The sequence below is a fragment of the Molossus molossus genome, unplaced genomic scaffold (genome assembly GCF_014108415.1).
Source record: "Molossus molossus isolate mMolMol1 unplaced genomic scaffold, mMolMol1.p scaffold_m16_p_22, whole genome shotgun sequence".
NCBI classification, from domain to species: Eukaryota; Metazoa; Chordata; class Mammalia; order Chiroptera; family Molossidae; genus Molossus; species Molossus molossus.
The window spans coordinates 1,616,980-1,631,443 of NW_023425358.1; positions in this window are offsets into that span (position 1 = coordinate 1,616,980).

The following is a 14,464-nucleotide window of genomic DNA, read 5'->3' on the forward strand; positions in this document are numbered from 1 at the left end:
CACCATTTATTGAAGAGACTGTCTTGACTCCACTGTATTCTCTTGCCACCTTTGTCGAATATTAATTGAGCATATTGTCTTGGGTCAATTTCTGGTTTCTCTATTCTGTTCCATTGATCTATCAGCCAGTACCAGGCTGTTTTGATTACAGTGGCTTTGTAGTATAACCTGAAATATGGTAATGTAATCCCTCCTACTTTGTTCTTCTTTTTCAAGATTGCTGTGGCTATTTGAGGTCTTTTTTGGTTCCATATAAACTTTTGGAGTGTTTGTTCTAGTTCTGTGAAGTATGTCATTGGTATGTTGATGGGGATTGCATTGAATCTACAGATTTCTTTGGGTAGTATGGACAGTTTAATGATGTTAATTCTTCCAATCTATGAAAAAGGTATATACTTCCACTTTTTAATATCTTCCTCTATTTCTTCTTTCAATGACCTGTAGTTTTCGGTGAAGAGGTCCTTTACTTCTTTGGTACGTTTATTCCTAGGTATCTTAATTTTTCTCCTGCGATAGTAAATGGTATTTTATTTTTAGTTTCTCTTTCTGTGATTTTATCATTGGTGTGTACAAGAATGCTGTCGATTTCGTAACGTTAATTTTGTACCTTGCTACTTTGCCGAATTCATTTATTAAATCTAGTAGAGTTTTGAAGGAGTCTTTAGGGTTTTCTATGTACAATATTATGTCATCTGCAAATAATGACAGTTTTACTTTCTCCTTTCCAATTTGAATCCCTTTTATTTTTTTCTTCTTGTCTAATTTTTGTGACTAAGACTTTCAGTACTATGTTAAATACAAGTGGTGAAAGTGGGCATCCCTGTCTTTTTTCCGTTCTTAAGGGGAATGCTTTAGTTTTTGCCCATTGAGTATGATGTTGGCTGTAGGTTTTTCATATATGGCCTTTATTATGTTGAGATATGATCCCTCTATTCCCACATTGCTTAGTGTTGTTATCAAAAATGGGTGCTGGATTTTGTCAAATGCTTTTTCAGTATCTATTGATATGATCATATGGTTTTTATCTTTCTTTTTGTTTATGTGGTGTATCACATTTATTGATTTGTGAATATTGTACCATCCTTGCATGCCTGGGATGAAACCCACTTGGTCATGGTGAATAATTTTTTTTGATGTATTGCTGGATCTGATTTGCTTATATTTTGTTACAGATTTTGGCATTTGTTTTCATCAGGGATATTGGTCTGTAGTTTTCTTTCTTTGTAGTGTCTTTATCTGGTTTTGGAATTAGGATTATGCTGGCCTCATAAAATAAGTTTGGAAGTGTTTCATCCTCTTGTATTTTTTGGAGCAGTTTGAGGAGAATGGGTATTAGATCTTCTTTGAATGTTTGGTAAAACTCCCCCTTGAAGCCATCTGGAGCTGGGCTTTTGTTTTCTGGGATTTTCTTAATTACATCTTTAATTTCCTCTGTTGTTATTGATCTGTTCAAGTTTTCTATCTCTTCCTGGTTCAGTTTTGGGAGGCTGTGTGTGTCTAGAAATTTGTCCATTTGTCCTAGATTTTCCAATTTGTCTTCGAGTAAGTGTTTATGGTATGTTTCAATGATACTTTGTATTTCTGTCTTGTAATTTGTTACTTCTCTTTCATTTCTGATTTTGTTTATTTGGTTTCTCTCTTTTTGCTTCTTGGTTAGTCTGGCTAAAGATCCATCGCTCTTGTTTATCTTTTCAAAAAACCAGCTTTATGTTTCTTTGATCTTTTGAATTGTTTTTTGGTCTCTATGTCATTTATTTCTGCTCTGACCTTTACTATTTCCTTCCTCCTACTAGGTCTAGGTTTTTCTTTTTGTTTAATTTCTAGTTCTTTAAGTTGCAGGGTTAGAAGTTGAATTAGGAATTTTTCTTGTTACTTGAGGAAGGCCTGTAGTGCTATGTACTTCCCTCTCAGGACTACTTTCGCTGTGTCCCATATACTTTGTGTTGTTGTGTGTTTGTTTTCATTGGTTTCCAGGAAGTTTTTAATTTCTTTCTTGATCTTGTTAGTAACCCATTTATTGTTTAATAACAAACTATTTAGCCTCCAACTGTTTGAATGTTTTTATTGTAGCTGAGTTCTAGTTTCATGCCACTGTGATCTGAGAAGATGCTGGATATGATATCAGTTTCTTAGATTTGTACAGACTTGCTTTGCTTTGTGTCCTAACATGTGGTCTATCTTTGAGAATGACCCATGGGTACTTGAGAAGAATGTATATTCTGAAATTTTCTGTAAATATCAATTAAGTCCAACTGATCTAGTTTGTCTTGTAAGGACTCTATGTCCTTGTTAATTTTTTTGCCTAGAAGATCTATCCAGTGGTGTCACTGGTGGGTTATAGTGACCCACTATCATTGTGTTGCTATTGATATCTCTCTTGAAGTCCTCCAGAAGTTTCTAAATATATTGTGGTGCTCCCGTTTTTGGTGTGTTATATTCTCTTGTTGGATTGTTCCTTTTAATATTATGTAGTGACCTTCTCTGTCTCTTTTTATGGCCCTGGTTTTGAAGTCTATCTTGTCAGATATGAATATTGCTACACCAGCTTTTTTTTTTTTTTCATTTCCATTTGCTTGGAAAATGTTTTTTCATCTCTTCATTTCCATCCTGTATGAGTCTTTTGTTGTGAGGTGGGTCTCTTGTAGACAACATATATATGGGTCATGTTTTCTTATCTAATCAGCTACCCTATGTCTTTTGATTGGAGCATTTAAGCCATTTACATTTAAGATAATTATTGATAGTTATTAGTTGCCATTTTAACTTTATGACTGTACTCCTCTCTCTCTCTCTCTCCCTCTCTCTCTCTCTCTCTCTCTCTCTCTCTCTCTTTCTCTCTTTCTCGTCTGTTTATTCTTCTTACAACAGTTCCTTAAGCATTTCTTGCAGTGCTGGTTTGGTGGTGGTAAATTCCTTTAGCTTTTTTTTTTTTCTTTTTTTTTAGTCCATGAAGCTCTTTATTTCTCCTTCAATTTTGAATGATAGCCTTGCTGGATAGAGTAGTCTTGGATTCAGACCCTTGCCTTGCATTACTTTGTATACTTCATGCCATTGCCTTCAGGCCTGTAGCGTTTCTATTGAGAAATCAGCTGACAGCCTAATGGGACCTTCCTTGTAGGTAACTTTCTGTCTCTCTCTTGCTTCCTTTAAGATTCTTTCTTTGTCTTTAATGTTTGCCATTTTTATTATGATGTGTCTAGGTGTGGGTCTTCTGGGATTCATGTGGCTTGAGACTCTCTGTGTTTCCTGGACTTGAGTGACTTTTTTCTTGACCAGTTTAGGGAAGTATTCTGTCATTATTTCTTCAAACAGATTCTCTATTCCTGTCTCTGATTCTTCTCCTTCCAGTATCCCTATAATGCGAATGTTGTTACATTTTGTGTTGTCCCACAGTTCCCTTAAACTTTCCTCCTGGTTTCTAATTTTTTTTTTTTTTTTTCCATTTGCTGCTCTATTTGAGTGTTTTTCTCTACCTTGTCTTTTAAGTTGCTGACTTGGTCTTCAGCTTCTTCTAATCTACTATTAAACCCTTCTAAGATATTTTTCATAACAGCTATGTCATTCTCTATTTCTTCTTGAAGCTACCTCTTTATGTATAGCTTCTACATCTTTTTTTAAGCTGAAGTAGTTCCCAGTGAGCTCTTCATAATTCTTATTAAGTTTCTTGTAGTTCTTGCCAAATTGTTTGAGCACCCTTAAAATCATTGCTTTGAATTCTTTATCTGACAAGATGCTGTCTTCCATTTTCTGTAGTTCCTTTTCTGGTGATTCCTCTTTTTCTTTCCTTTGGGTGTTGTTTTCTTGTCTCCCCATTTTAGCCGTCTTGCAGCTCTATACCCACTGCGGGATGTTTGGAGGTGTATGCAGCTCAGTGTATATCAGATAAGGCTACTGTGCCTCCCAGACTGTTTTGTTGCATGTCACTTTTGCCTGCTGTGGATCCTGAAGGATTGACCACTGGGGGCTGGTATTGGTATGTCCTGGAAGGTGCTGCTGCTGGATCACTTGATCCCCTCTGGAGCTGTGTTCACAGCTGATAGCTGGTGCCACCTGTAGCTGTATAGCTCAGGCCCTGTTGGAGCCGCACTCCTTGCCTGTACCATGGGCAACTGGATCGCAGTCCCTTTGGAGACCCGGCTCTACACCTATCTGTGGGTATCTGGGTCGCACAGATCTCTCTGCTGCCTTAACACCCCGCAGGTCCTGCAGGTAACTGGATGGCACAGTCCCTTTGGAGACCCGGCTCTATGCTTATCTTGTGGGCTGCTGGGTCCCACAGACCTCTCTGGTGCCTCAGCAACTCACAGGTCCCATGGGTAACTGGATCACACAGTCCCTTTGGAGACCTGACTCTATGCCTATCTTGTGAGCCACTTGGTCACACAGGCCTCTTTGGAACCCCAGGTCCTGCTTCTGGTGGCTGGGGAGTGCTGCTGCCCTGTGGGGCTCAGCTCCTGTTCAACCTTTGCTGTAGTTTTTGGGGATGGGTCTCAGCTGCTGGTCTGTGCTTTTGTTGCCTGGGGATGGATGTCTGCTCCCTGGTCTCTGTTGCTGGGGGTATATCTCAACCCTGATTGGGCTGCTACTGTAGGGGATGGTGCTGGGCTCCTGGCTGTCTGCAGCTTCCGCGACCGGCACCTTGGGAGCTCTGCTACTGTGCACTGGTCTGTGTTGACACAGAGTGTCCACTGGTCTGATGGTGCACTGGTGGGCTCAGGTTGCTGGACCCTAGCCGCTTCCACTGCCTCCTCCCAGGGAAGACCCAGGATCTTCCAAAATGGTGGGACCTCCCCCTGGTGCAGGGAGAAGCAACCTGAAGATCCACTTACTGTGGTAGCCGGCTGCTCCATCCACAGCACAGGAACCTTCTGCTCCACGTCTCTGCACTGCTGGGGTTTGGTCATCCACCTTCATGTCCACTCACACTCTCTCACATACTAATTCACCATCTCACACACTCACCCTCCCTCCAGTCCTGCCAGCCGCCATCTTTGAAACTATAAATCTTTTAGAACAAAGTGAATATAAGCCTTCTTAACATTAGTTTTGAAAATGATTTCTTGGATATAACAACAAAAACAAATGCAATAGAAGAAAAAAATAAACAAGTGGAACTATAGCAAACTGAAATGCTTCTGTCTAGCAAAGACAGCATCCAACAGAATGAAAAGGAAACCTATGGAATGGGATAAAGTATTTTCAAACCATGTATTTGATAAGAGGTTAATATCTAAAGTATATAAGTAACTCATAAAACTCAATAGAAAAATAAAATAAAATAACCTGATCAAAAAATCGACTAGAGGCCTGATAGGCATTTTTCAAAAGAAGACATATGAATGACCAACAGGTATCAGAAAAGGTGCTCAATATGACTAAATCCTCAGGAAAATACAAATCAAAACCCCAATGAAATTTTACTATATAGTCTTTAGGACGACTATTATAAAAATGTAAGAGATAAATAGTGTCAAGCATGTGGATAAAAGGTAAAACTTGTAATTTGTTGGTAGGAATACACATTGGTATAATTATTATGGAAACAGTATGGAGGTTCCCCAAAGATTTAAAAATAGAACTAACATGATTCAGCAATCCCACTTCTGGGTATATATCTAAAAAAAAAATGAAATCGGTATCTCAAAGATATAGCTGCACTTCCTTGTTTATTGCAGCATTATTCACAATAAGAAATACATGAAAACAGCCATTAATGAATGGCTAAAGAAACAGTGGTATAGACATACAATAAAACCTTATTAAATTATAGTAAAGAAGGATATCCTGCTATTTGCAATAACATAAATGAATTTGGAGGATGTTATGTTAAGTGGCACAGTGGCAAGACAGATACTGCATAATTTTGTTTATATCTGGAATCTAAAAAAAGTCAAACCCATAGAAACATAGGGTAGAATAATGGTTTCCAGGGGCTAGGTGATGACAGAGATGATGTAGATGTTGGTCAAAGGGCACGAACTTCTAGTTATAACTTAAATACGTTCTGGTGATCTGCTGTCTAGCATAATGATTATTGTAGTATGTACTTAAAGTTCACTGAGACAACCCTGGCCAGTTTTTCTCAGTGGTTAGAGCGTTGGCCTGCAGACCAACGAGTCATGGGTTCGGTTCAGTCAAGAGCACATGATTTGGTTGTGATTTGTCCCTGGCCCTGGTTGGGATTGTGCAGGAGGCAGCCACTCAATGTGTCCCTTTCACATTGATGTTTCTCTCTCTTCCTCTCTCTCCCTCCTACTGTATCTGAACAAAAATGTAAAAATGTCCTCTGGTGAGGATAAAAAAAAAAAAATTTGCTGAGACAGTAGGTATTAAATGTTCTCACCACGTACACACACTAAAGTAACTATAAGAGGTGATGGCTGTGATTAATTTGATTGTGCCAATCACTTCATAATGTGCATGTATATTAAAACATCACACCATAAAGAATAAAACAAAAGTAAATAGATTCTTATCTCCCAAAACTGGGGAAAAATATTGGCTATACCGCTTACAACAACAACAACAAAAATTAGGATACTTATACACACAGAGGGAATAAAGACCTTTTAAAGACACACAGAGAAGAAGCTATACCAGTCAAAGAGTGAGGCCTGGGAAAAAACCGACCTTGTCCACAGCGTGACCATGTGCTTCCAGCTTCTGGGATTGTGAGAAAATACATTTCTGTTGCATGAGCCACCCAGTCTGCAGCCCTCTGTTCTGACAGCCCTGGTGAACTGATACGCAGCCTGTAGAACATATTACTCAGTCTAGACTGCTATAATTTTGGAAAAGACCATACTTTTGCTCATTCAATTTCTTCTACGTAGTGTCCTTTACTAAACAAAATTTATCTTTGAAAATAGTTTATCTTTTCTTCAACATATTGTTCCTTTTCTTTGATTTCACTACATATTAATTAATTAATTTTCATTAGGTAATACATTCACAATACTCACAATTCAAAAGTTACTGAAAAGTATATATTGAAAGGATTTTCTCACATTCCTGTTGCCCAGTTAACCAGTTTTGCTTCCTTGGGCTAATCAATATTTATAGTTTTGAAGTATCCTTCCAAATATATATATCGGGTATAGTTCATTATTTTATTTTTATTTTTTAATCTTTATTGTTGAGAGTATTACAGATACCCTCCCTCCTTTTTACCCCTTGCCCCCGCCACTCGATTCCCACCCTGCCCTAGGCCTTATATATACATATAAGTTCTCTGGTTAATCTCTTCCTTCCCCTCCCACCCCCTTTTCCTCTGAGATTCATCAGTCTGTTCCATGTTTCCATGCCTCTGGTTCTATTTTATTTATCAGTTTATTGTGTTCATTATATTTCATATACGAGTGAGATCATGTGATATTTGTCTTTCTCTGACTGGCTTATTTCCCTTAGCATGAAAATCTCTAGGTCCCTCCATTATGTCTCAAAGGGTAATAGATCATCCTTTCTTACAGTGGCATAGTATTCCACTGTGTTAATGTACCACAGCTTTTATATGTATTTATCTACTGATGGACATTGGAGCTGTTTCCAGATCTTAGCTATTGCAAATAGTGCTGCTACGAACATAGGGGCACATATATTAGTTCTGATTGGTGTTTGGGAATTCTTAAGGTATATTCCTAGATGTGGGATCACTGTGTCAAATGGCAGTTTTAATTTTAATTTTTTGAGGAAACTCTACACTGTTTTCCACAGTGGCTGCACCAGTTGACATTCCCACCAGCAATGAATAGGTTTTTTTTTCTCCACATCCTCTCCAGCACTAGTTTGTTGATTTGTTGATGGCAGCCATTCTGGCAGGTGTGAAGTAGTATCATTTTAATTTGCATCTTTCTGATGATTAGTGATGTTGAGTATTTTTTCATATGTCTCTTGGCCATTTGTATGTCCTCTTTGGAGAAGTATCTATTCAGTTCCACTGCTCATTTTGTAATTGAATTGTTTATTTTTCTTTTGTTGAGTTGTATGAGTACTTTATATATTTTGTAAATTAATGCTTTATTAGATGTATCATTGACAAATATGTTCTCCTATACTGTGGGTCCCTTTTTAATGGAGTAAAGAGAGTCTCTTTAATAAATGGTGTTGGAAAAATTGGTCAGGTACATGTAAAAAAATGAAACTAGGCCATGAACTTACATCATACACAAGAATAAATGCAAAATGGATAAAAGACTTAAATGTAAGTCATGAAACCGTAAAAATCTTAGGAAAAAACATACGCAGCAAAATATCAGACACCTCATATAGCAGAATCTTCTCCAATACATCACCTAGGGCAAGAGAAACAAACAAACAAAAATTAATAAATGGGACTACATCAAACTAAAAAGCTTCTTCACAGCAAAAGAAACCAGCATCAAAATGAAAAGGGAACACATGGTATGGGAGAACATATCTGCCGATGATACCTCTGATAAGGGGTCAACTTCCAAATATATTTTTAACAAGTTTGTCTATGTTAAATATATATTTTCCGTCTTTCATACAAATAGTGGTATACTAAGAATAATGTTTTCATCTGACTTTTTAAACCTAACGATATATTTTGGCAATCATTTCATATCACTACATAAAGAGCCCCCGTATTTTCACAGTTGCAAAAAAGTGTTCCCTGTATATTTATTTAGTCATTCTCTTACTAAAGAACATTTAGGCTGGTTTTCTAATTTTCTGTAAAAATGCTATCTACAACAACTTATACATGTGGTATTTTGCAAACATTCAATAATATCTATAGAAATAAACTTTTGAGAAGTATTATCTCTAGATTAAAGGGCATATACTGATGCAGCTTTGATAGCCATTTGCTGAATTGCTCTTCACAGAGTTGTACACATATGCATTCCCACTGGCGATGTTCAAGAAGGCCAGTTTCCCACACTCTCATCAACATATTGTATTATTAAAATTGCTTGTTAGATCATTGAAAAATTGTATTTCAATGTGGTTTAATTTGCATTTTTTTATTTCAAGTGAGGCTGAACAACTTTGTATTTTATTTTGACTTTAAATAATTTTTATTTTTTAATTACAGTTAACATATGATATTATGTTAGTTTCAGGTATCCAATCTAGTGACTACACATTGTGTAATTTACTAAGATATCATCCCAATGACTCTAGTACCCATCTGGCACCATACATAGTTATTACAATATTATTGACGATATTCTCTATGCTGTATTTTAATCCCTGTGACTATTCAGTAAATATAAATTTGCACTTCTTAATCCCTTTACCTTTTGTACCCCTCCCCCAAACACCCTCCTATTTTAAAGAAAATCCTTTAGCATTTCTTGTAATACTGGTTTAGCGGTAATGAACTCCTTTACTTTTTCCTTGTCTGGGAAACTGTTTGCCTTTTGATCCTAAATTATAGCTTTGCTGGGTAGAGTAATCTTGGTTGTAGGTCCTTGCTCTTCATCACTTTGAATATTTCTTGCCAACCCCTTCTTGCCTGTAAAATTTCTTTTGAGAAATCAGTTGACAATCTTATGGGATCTTCCTTGTAAGTAACTAACTACTTTTTTCTGTCTACTTTTAAGATTCTCTCTTTGTTTGTAACATTTGTAATTTTAATTATTATGTGTCTTGGTTTGGCCTCTAGGGGTTTATATTGTTTGGGACTCTGCATTTCCTGAGCTTTTAGGTCTATTTCCATCTCCAGGTTAGGGAGGTTTTATATTATTATTTTTTCACATAGGTTTCCAAATCATTGCTCTATCTCTTCTTCTTCTGCTACCGCCATGACGTGCATGTTGGAATGCTCGAAGTTGTCCCAGAGGCTCCTTATATTTCCTCCTTTTTTTATTTTTTTTTATTTTTACTTTTTTGTTGTTCTCATTAGGTATTTTCTTCTTCTGTATTTTGATTTTCTTCTCTGATTTGATCAACTGCTTCATCTACTCCACTCTTGACTCCCTGTAATTTATTCTTCATTTCAGTTAATGTATTCTTTATTTCTGGCTAATTTTGATGTTTTCTAGTTTTGTTTTTGTATTTTCTGTCTCTTTGTTGATGTTCTCTCTAAATTCATCTCCTCTTTCTCTAAGTTCATTGAACATTTTTATAATCATTGTTTTGAACCTAGATTGCATGTCTCCCTTTTCTTTAGGTCCTTTTCTAGACTTTTGCTCTGTTCTTTAATTTGGGACATATTTCTTTGTCTCCTAATTTTGGCTGCCTCCCTCTTTTTGTTTCTATGTATTAGGTAGAGCTGCTTCGTCTTCTGAGCCTGCTAGAGTGGCTCTATGTAGTAAATGTTCTGTAGGGCCAGTGGCACAGTCTCTTTGTTTACCTCAGCTGGGCACTCCAGGTGCACTCTCCTGTGTAAGCTGTGTACACCCTCCTATTATTGTTGAGGCTTGATTGTCGTTGGCACATCAATGGGAGGGATTTAACTCCATACTAATTGATTGCAAGTACTGGTTGTCATCATCATGGAGGATCAGCGCTGCAGGGGCCCACCATAAGGAACAGGGCTTACTTCAGGAGGGATTTGGTATCTGCTGAGTTTCTCTGAGTGTTTGTTGCATGGTACCTTGATGTGATCTGAAGCTGCCCACTGGGAGTACTGGCTCTGGGGCTTCCTGGAAGGTGAAGACCAAAGTCACTTGCCCTCTGTATCCTGCCCAGGGCCATCTGGCATGAGCTATAATGTGATCTGCTAGTGTACTGAGCTTGCAGTTACCCAAGAGAGGCCAAGCTGCAAACAAAGGCCAGCTGCTGCAAGTGCCAAGCCTGGGGCCACTTAGCAAAAGGTATGGGGCACACCAAGGCCAGATGTTGCTCCTTTAATTTTATGAAAATAATGAAATAAAACAGTAGAGGTTGTTTGCATGGAAAAGCCACTGGAAAGCACCTAGGTGGGCCTGCATATTGGGTGGGCAGGGTTTGAGAGGATCACAATGGTGGGGAAAATAGTGTTATCCAGGTTGATGAAGATTTAGATATGGTGACTGCCTGCCCTATGTGGAGGGAGGGCTCAGAAAAGGCTCAATGGCCTCCGTCAGCACTTCTGCCTGGGAGAAAAGTGCCCCTTCAGCCTGTGTTCTAATACCAGACAATTCTTCCCATATATCCCTGGTGCCTTTTCAACTGCTGTTCCTTGCTGGGATTCAGATTGAATGAGTCTGACTAAGTCCATGTGCAGGCTCTTTAAGAGGAAATGCTTGGGACTCTCAAAACTCTCCATCTCACTCAGCCATAGTCCTTGGTTTTCATAGTCAGAAGTAATGGGGGCTTCTCTTCCTTGCCTTGGAACCATGGACCAGGTGTAGAACTGAGAACCCTTTCCACTCCTCCCAATTTTCATCTATACAAGTAGGTGTGAGACCAGTCCTTTTTGCATCTCTGCCCCTCATACCAGTCTCAATGGGGCTTCTTCTTTATAGCTTTAGTTGTATGACTTTTTTTTTTTTTTACTAACTTTTAATCAGTCCTGAATTTTAGTTGCTTTGTAGTTCAGTTGTAATTCTGATATGTCAAAATATTTTTTTTTCAAAAGCTTATCCCCATCAAAGCTAAGTGATTTCTCTGCCTCTATGTTTCCTTTTTACTTTGCTCTAACTTCTAATAAAGCAACCATCACATTTTTTTAATTGTTTATTTAGTTTTTTTCAGCCTTAAAAAACAAGATCAGAACAGTAACAATGGTCAAGTTATGTATTAAGATTGCTTGAAGTGATGTAGTGATGGTGTTGGCAGAGATGTATGGAAGAAGATAGAATTGATGAAATGGTAGTTTTCTTAATTGTGGGAAGTAAAGGTGAAGTCTAGATAAAAGGTGATGTCTAGATTTCTGACTTGGACAACCTGATATATGGTGATTTGAGGAGTTGCAGTTAGGGAGTTCTAAGGAATAGAGGCTTTGGGAGTAAATACATTAGTTCAGTGTCACACATGAATTTCTATGAGGATCCAGAAAAATGTGTTCTATAGGCAGGTAGATGCACAAGTCTGTGGTCTGGTTAGAGATGTGTGAAAAAATCTAGCCTTATTATATTAATTAACTTGTCTTTTGATTAGTTATGGATGTTCAGAAACAGTTTCCATTAGAAATTGAGCTTTATTACATGCATAAAAAACTCTGTCTTACACTTCTCTAATTCTCATATAAACTAACACAGTACTCTCAATAAATCCTTGATAATTGGTTAGGTAAATGTATGTGTGTGTTTTCTCAATAATATCTTTTATTTTCTTTTTCTTGTCATATTGCATTAGTTAGAACTTCCAGTATTATGTTGAATAGAAGAGGTGAGAGAAGACATATGTGTGGTTTTAAAAGAAATATTTGTCCATAACAATAGAATATATAGCATAACCTACTGTGGTTGTGTAGTGAATTTGCCTTAATATTAGGATAATATTATAGTAGTTGGCCTCTAATACTCATTCTCCCTTTCTGTCATTGTAATTGTATTTTAGCTGAATATATGGTCTCTGAGAACAATGACTACTTATCTTAGCTCCCTTATAGTTGTGCTCAGGTGACTGGACATTGGTTGTAAGCTTAAATGTGAGGCAGCATTTGGGGGGGGGGGTTCATTTGGCTAGTCCCTTCTTAAATTCTTCTCTTTCCTCTTTTTCTTTCTGTATTCTAGAATGAGGATGCTGAAATTTTATATCATAGTATATAAAGGCAAGGGTGAAACTATGACCTGAAAGGAGTCAGAGAGCTTTGTTGGAACAGAATCACCATATTCTGAACTGCCAGTCTGCAGTGACTTCTATATATGACAGAAAAGCAACTACTTTGTATAAGCCATTTTGCTTTACTTTCTGTCAGTATAATCCTAATTAATAGAGTAGACAACAAAGTGAGTTTTGCCCACCCACTTCATATCACTTTGTATTTCTTTCTGTTTCTATGAAACTGACTTTTCACACTCTTGTCCAAAGAGAAGTCGTAAAATGCTACACAACCAGCTGATCATCCTTGTGCTCTCAAACCCCAGTGCCCTAGGAAAGTTGTGCATAGGTTATCATGGGAGCTCTGAGATGAGGATATCTAAATAGGAAGACACTAGGCCAAGACCCTCCTGGGTGACAGAAATTTTAAGTAGAAAGCCATAAATTTAGTGAGTTTCAAGGAGTTTGGCATGACTAAAGTATAATTTGTGCAGCTGAAGTTGAAGCAAAAGATATAGACAGGAGCCTGATCCCAAAAGGTCTCTTCTCCTATGCTGATGATCCTGTCTCTCTCATGCTCCCTTGGAACTTTTTTGTAAAGAACAAGAAGTGGATATTATCTTGGCCATTGACTTACCTCTCTAAGCAAAGCAGTTAAAGCAGCCTCATACCTACTGGTACAAGTTGGGGAAACTGAGGACTAAGGCAATTTCATGGTGGTAGAAAAGGGAAACATCAAAGTCACCCCGACATGTACTCAAGTAGCTCAAGGAAGATTGTCTTTCCAAAACTTTCTCCTTTCCTGTTATCACAGGATCTAAAATTCTACCATCAGTGGCATATTTACTAAATCTTGTTAATAATGTTTTGAAATTAAAATAAGAAACAGGGACATCAATAGGAAGTAAAATCATTGACTTCCAATGTTTACTGTTATCTGAAACTGGGGAAGGGTCTTGTGACAATGGAGCCCAATCAAAACCTGAGGAACTGAAGTGACAGAAGGTAAATGAGACCAGGGAAGAAATGAGCTCACTGCATAGCAATCTGCCTGCCAGAGCAGCAGGAATAGGTCAGATGATGAGATGTCAGAGGGTGACTGCTGCTGGCTGCATCTTCCTCACAACTGTGTGTGGACAATCTTATTGAGTTGAGAGGAAACTATCCCAAACCACTCTTAAGGAGGGTGGACAGGTTAGGGAAAGAACAGGATGCTACAAGATGAAAAGCTCAACATGTTGGCTGCTGAATGTAAATCTTCCTTGCCATCACTGCTCATACATTTATGTTCCCTAGTGCAGGCTCAGCTTCACTTGCCAAATAAGGAGGGGTTTGGAAGATCGCTGGCTTCCTGCCCACCTGGATACCTGCTGGGAGAATTTTGCACATGCTGCTAAATGCTCAGTGGCACTCAGGTCTCCTTTTAACATTCTTAATTGCCCTGAAATCCAGCCACATGGTCCTGCTTGTCTGGACCAGTCCTTGATGGCAACTGGTAATAGAAAACAACCATGCTCCCAGAGCCCTCAAGTTTCATCTTCACTTGTCAGGAAAGATCTTCCAAGTCATTGAGAAAAATGTGTATCTCTGTGAGCATGTGTGTGGGCACATGTGTATACCTGGGTTCCAGACAAAGATCTACATGTGCATGTATATGAGGGTAAGATGGAAGGAGGGCAGATCTTCTCAGAAGGATTCTCTTGACTATTGATGATGATTTTGGGGCACTGTTTTAAGCTTTCTCAAGGAATCAGAAATAATCCAATCTCAGAGTGAGGAAGAACAGAAATAATCTGGTAAATAAAAACTG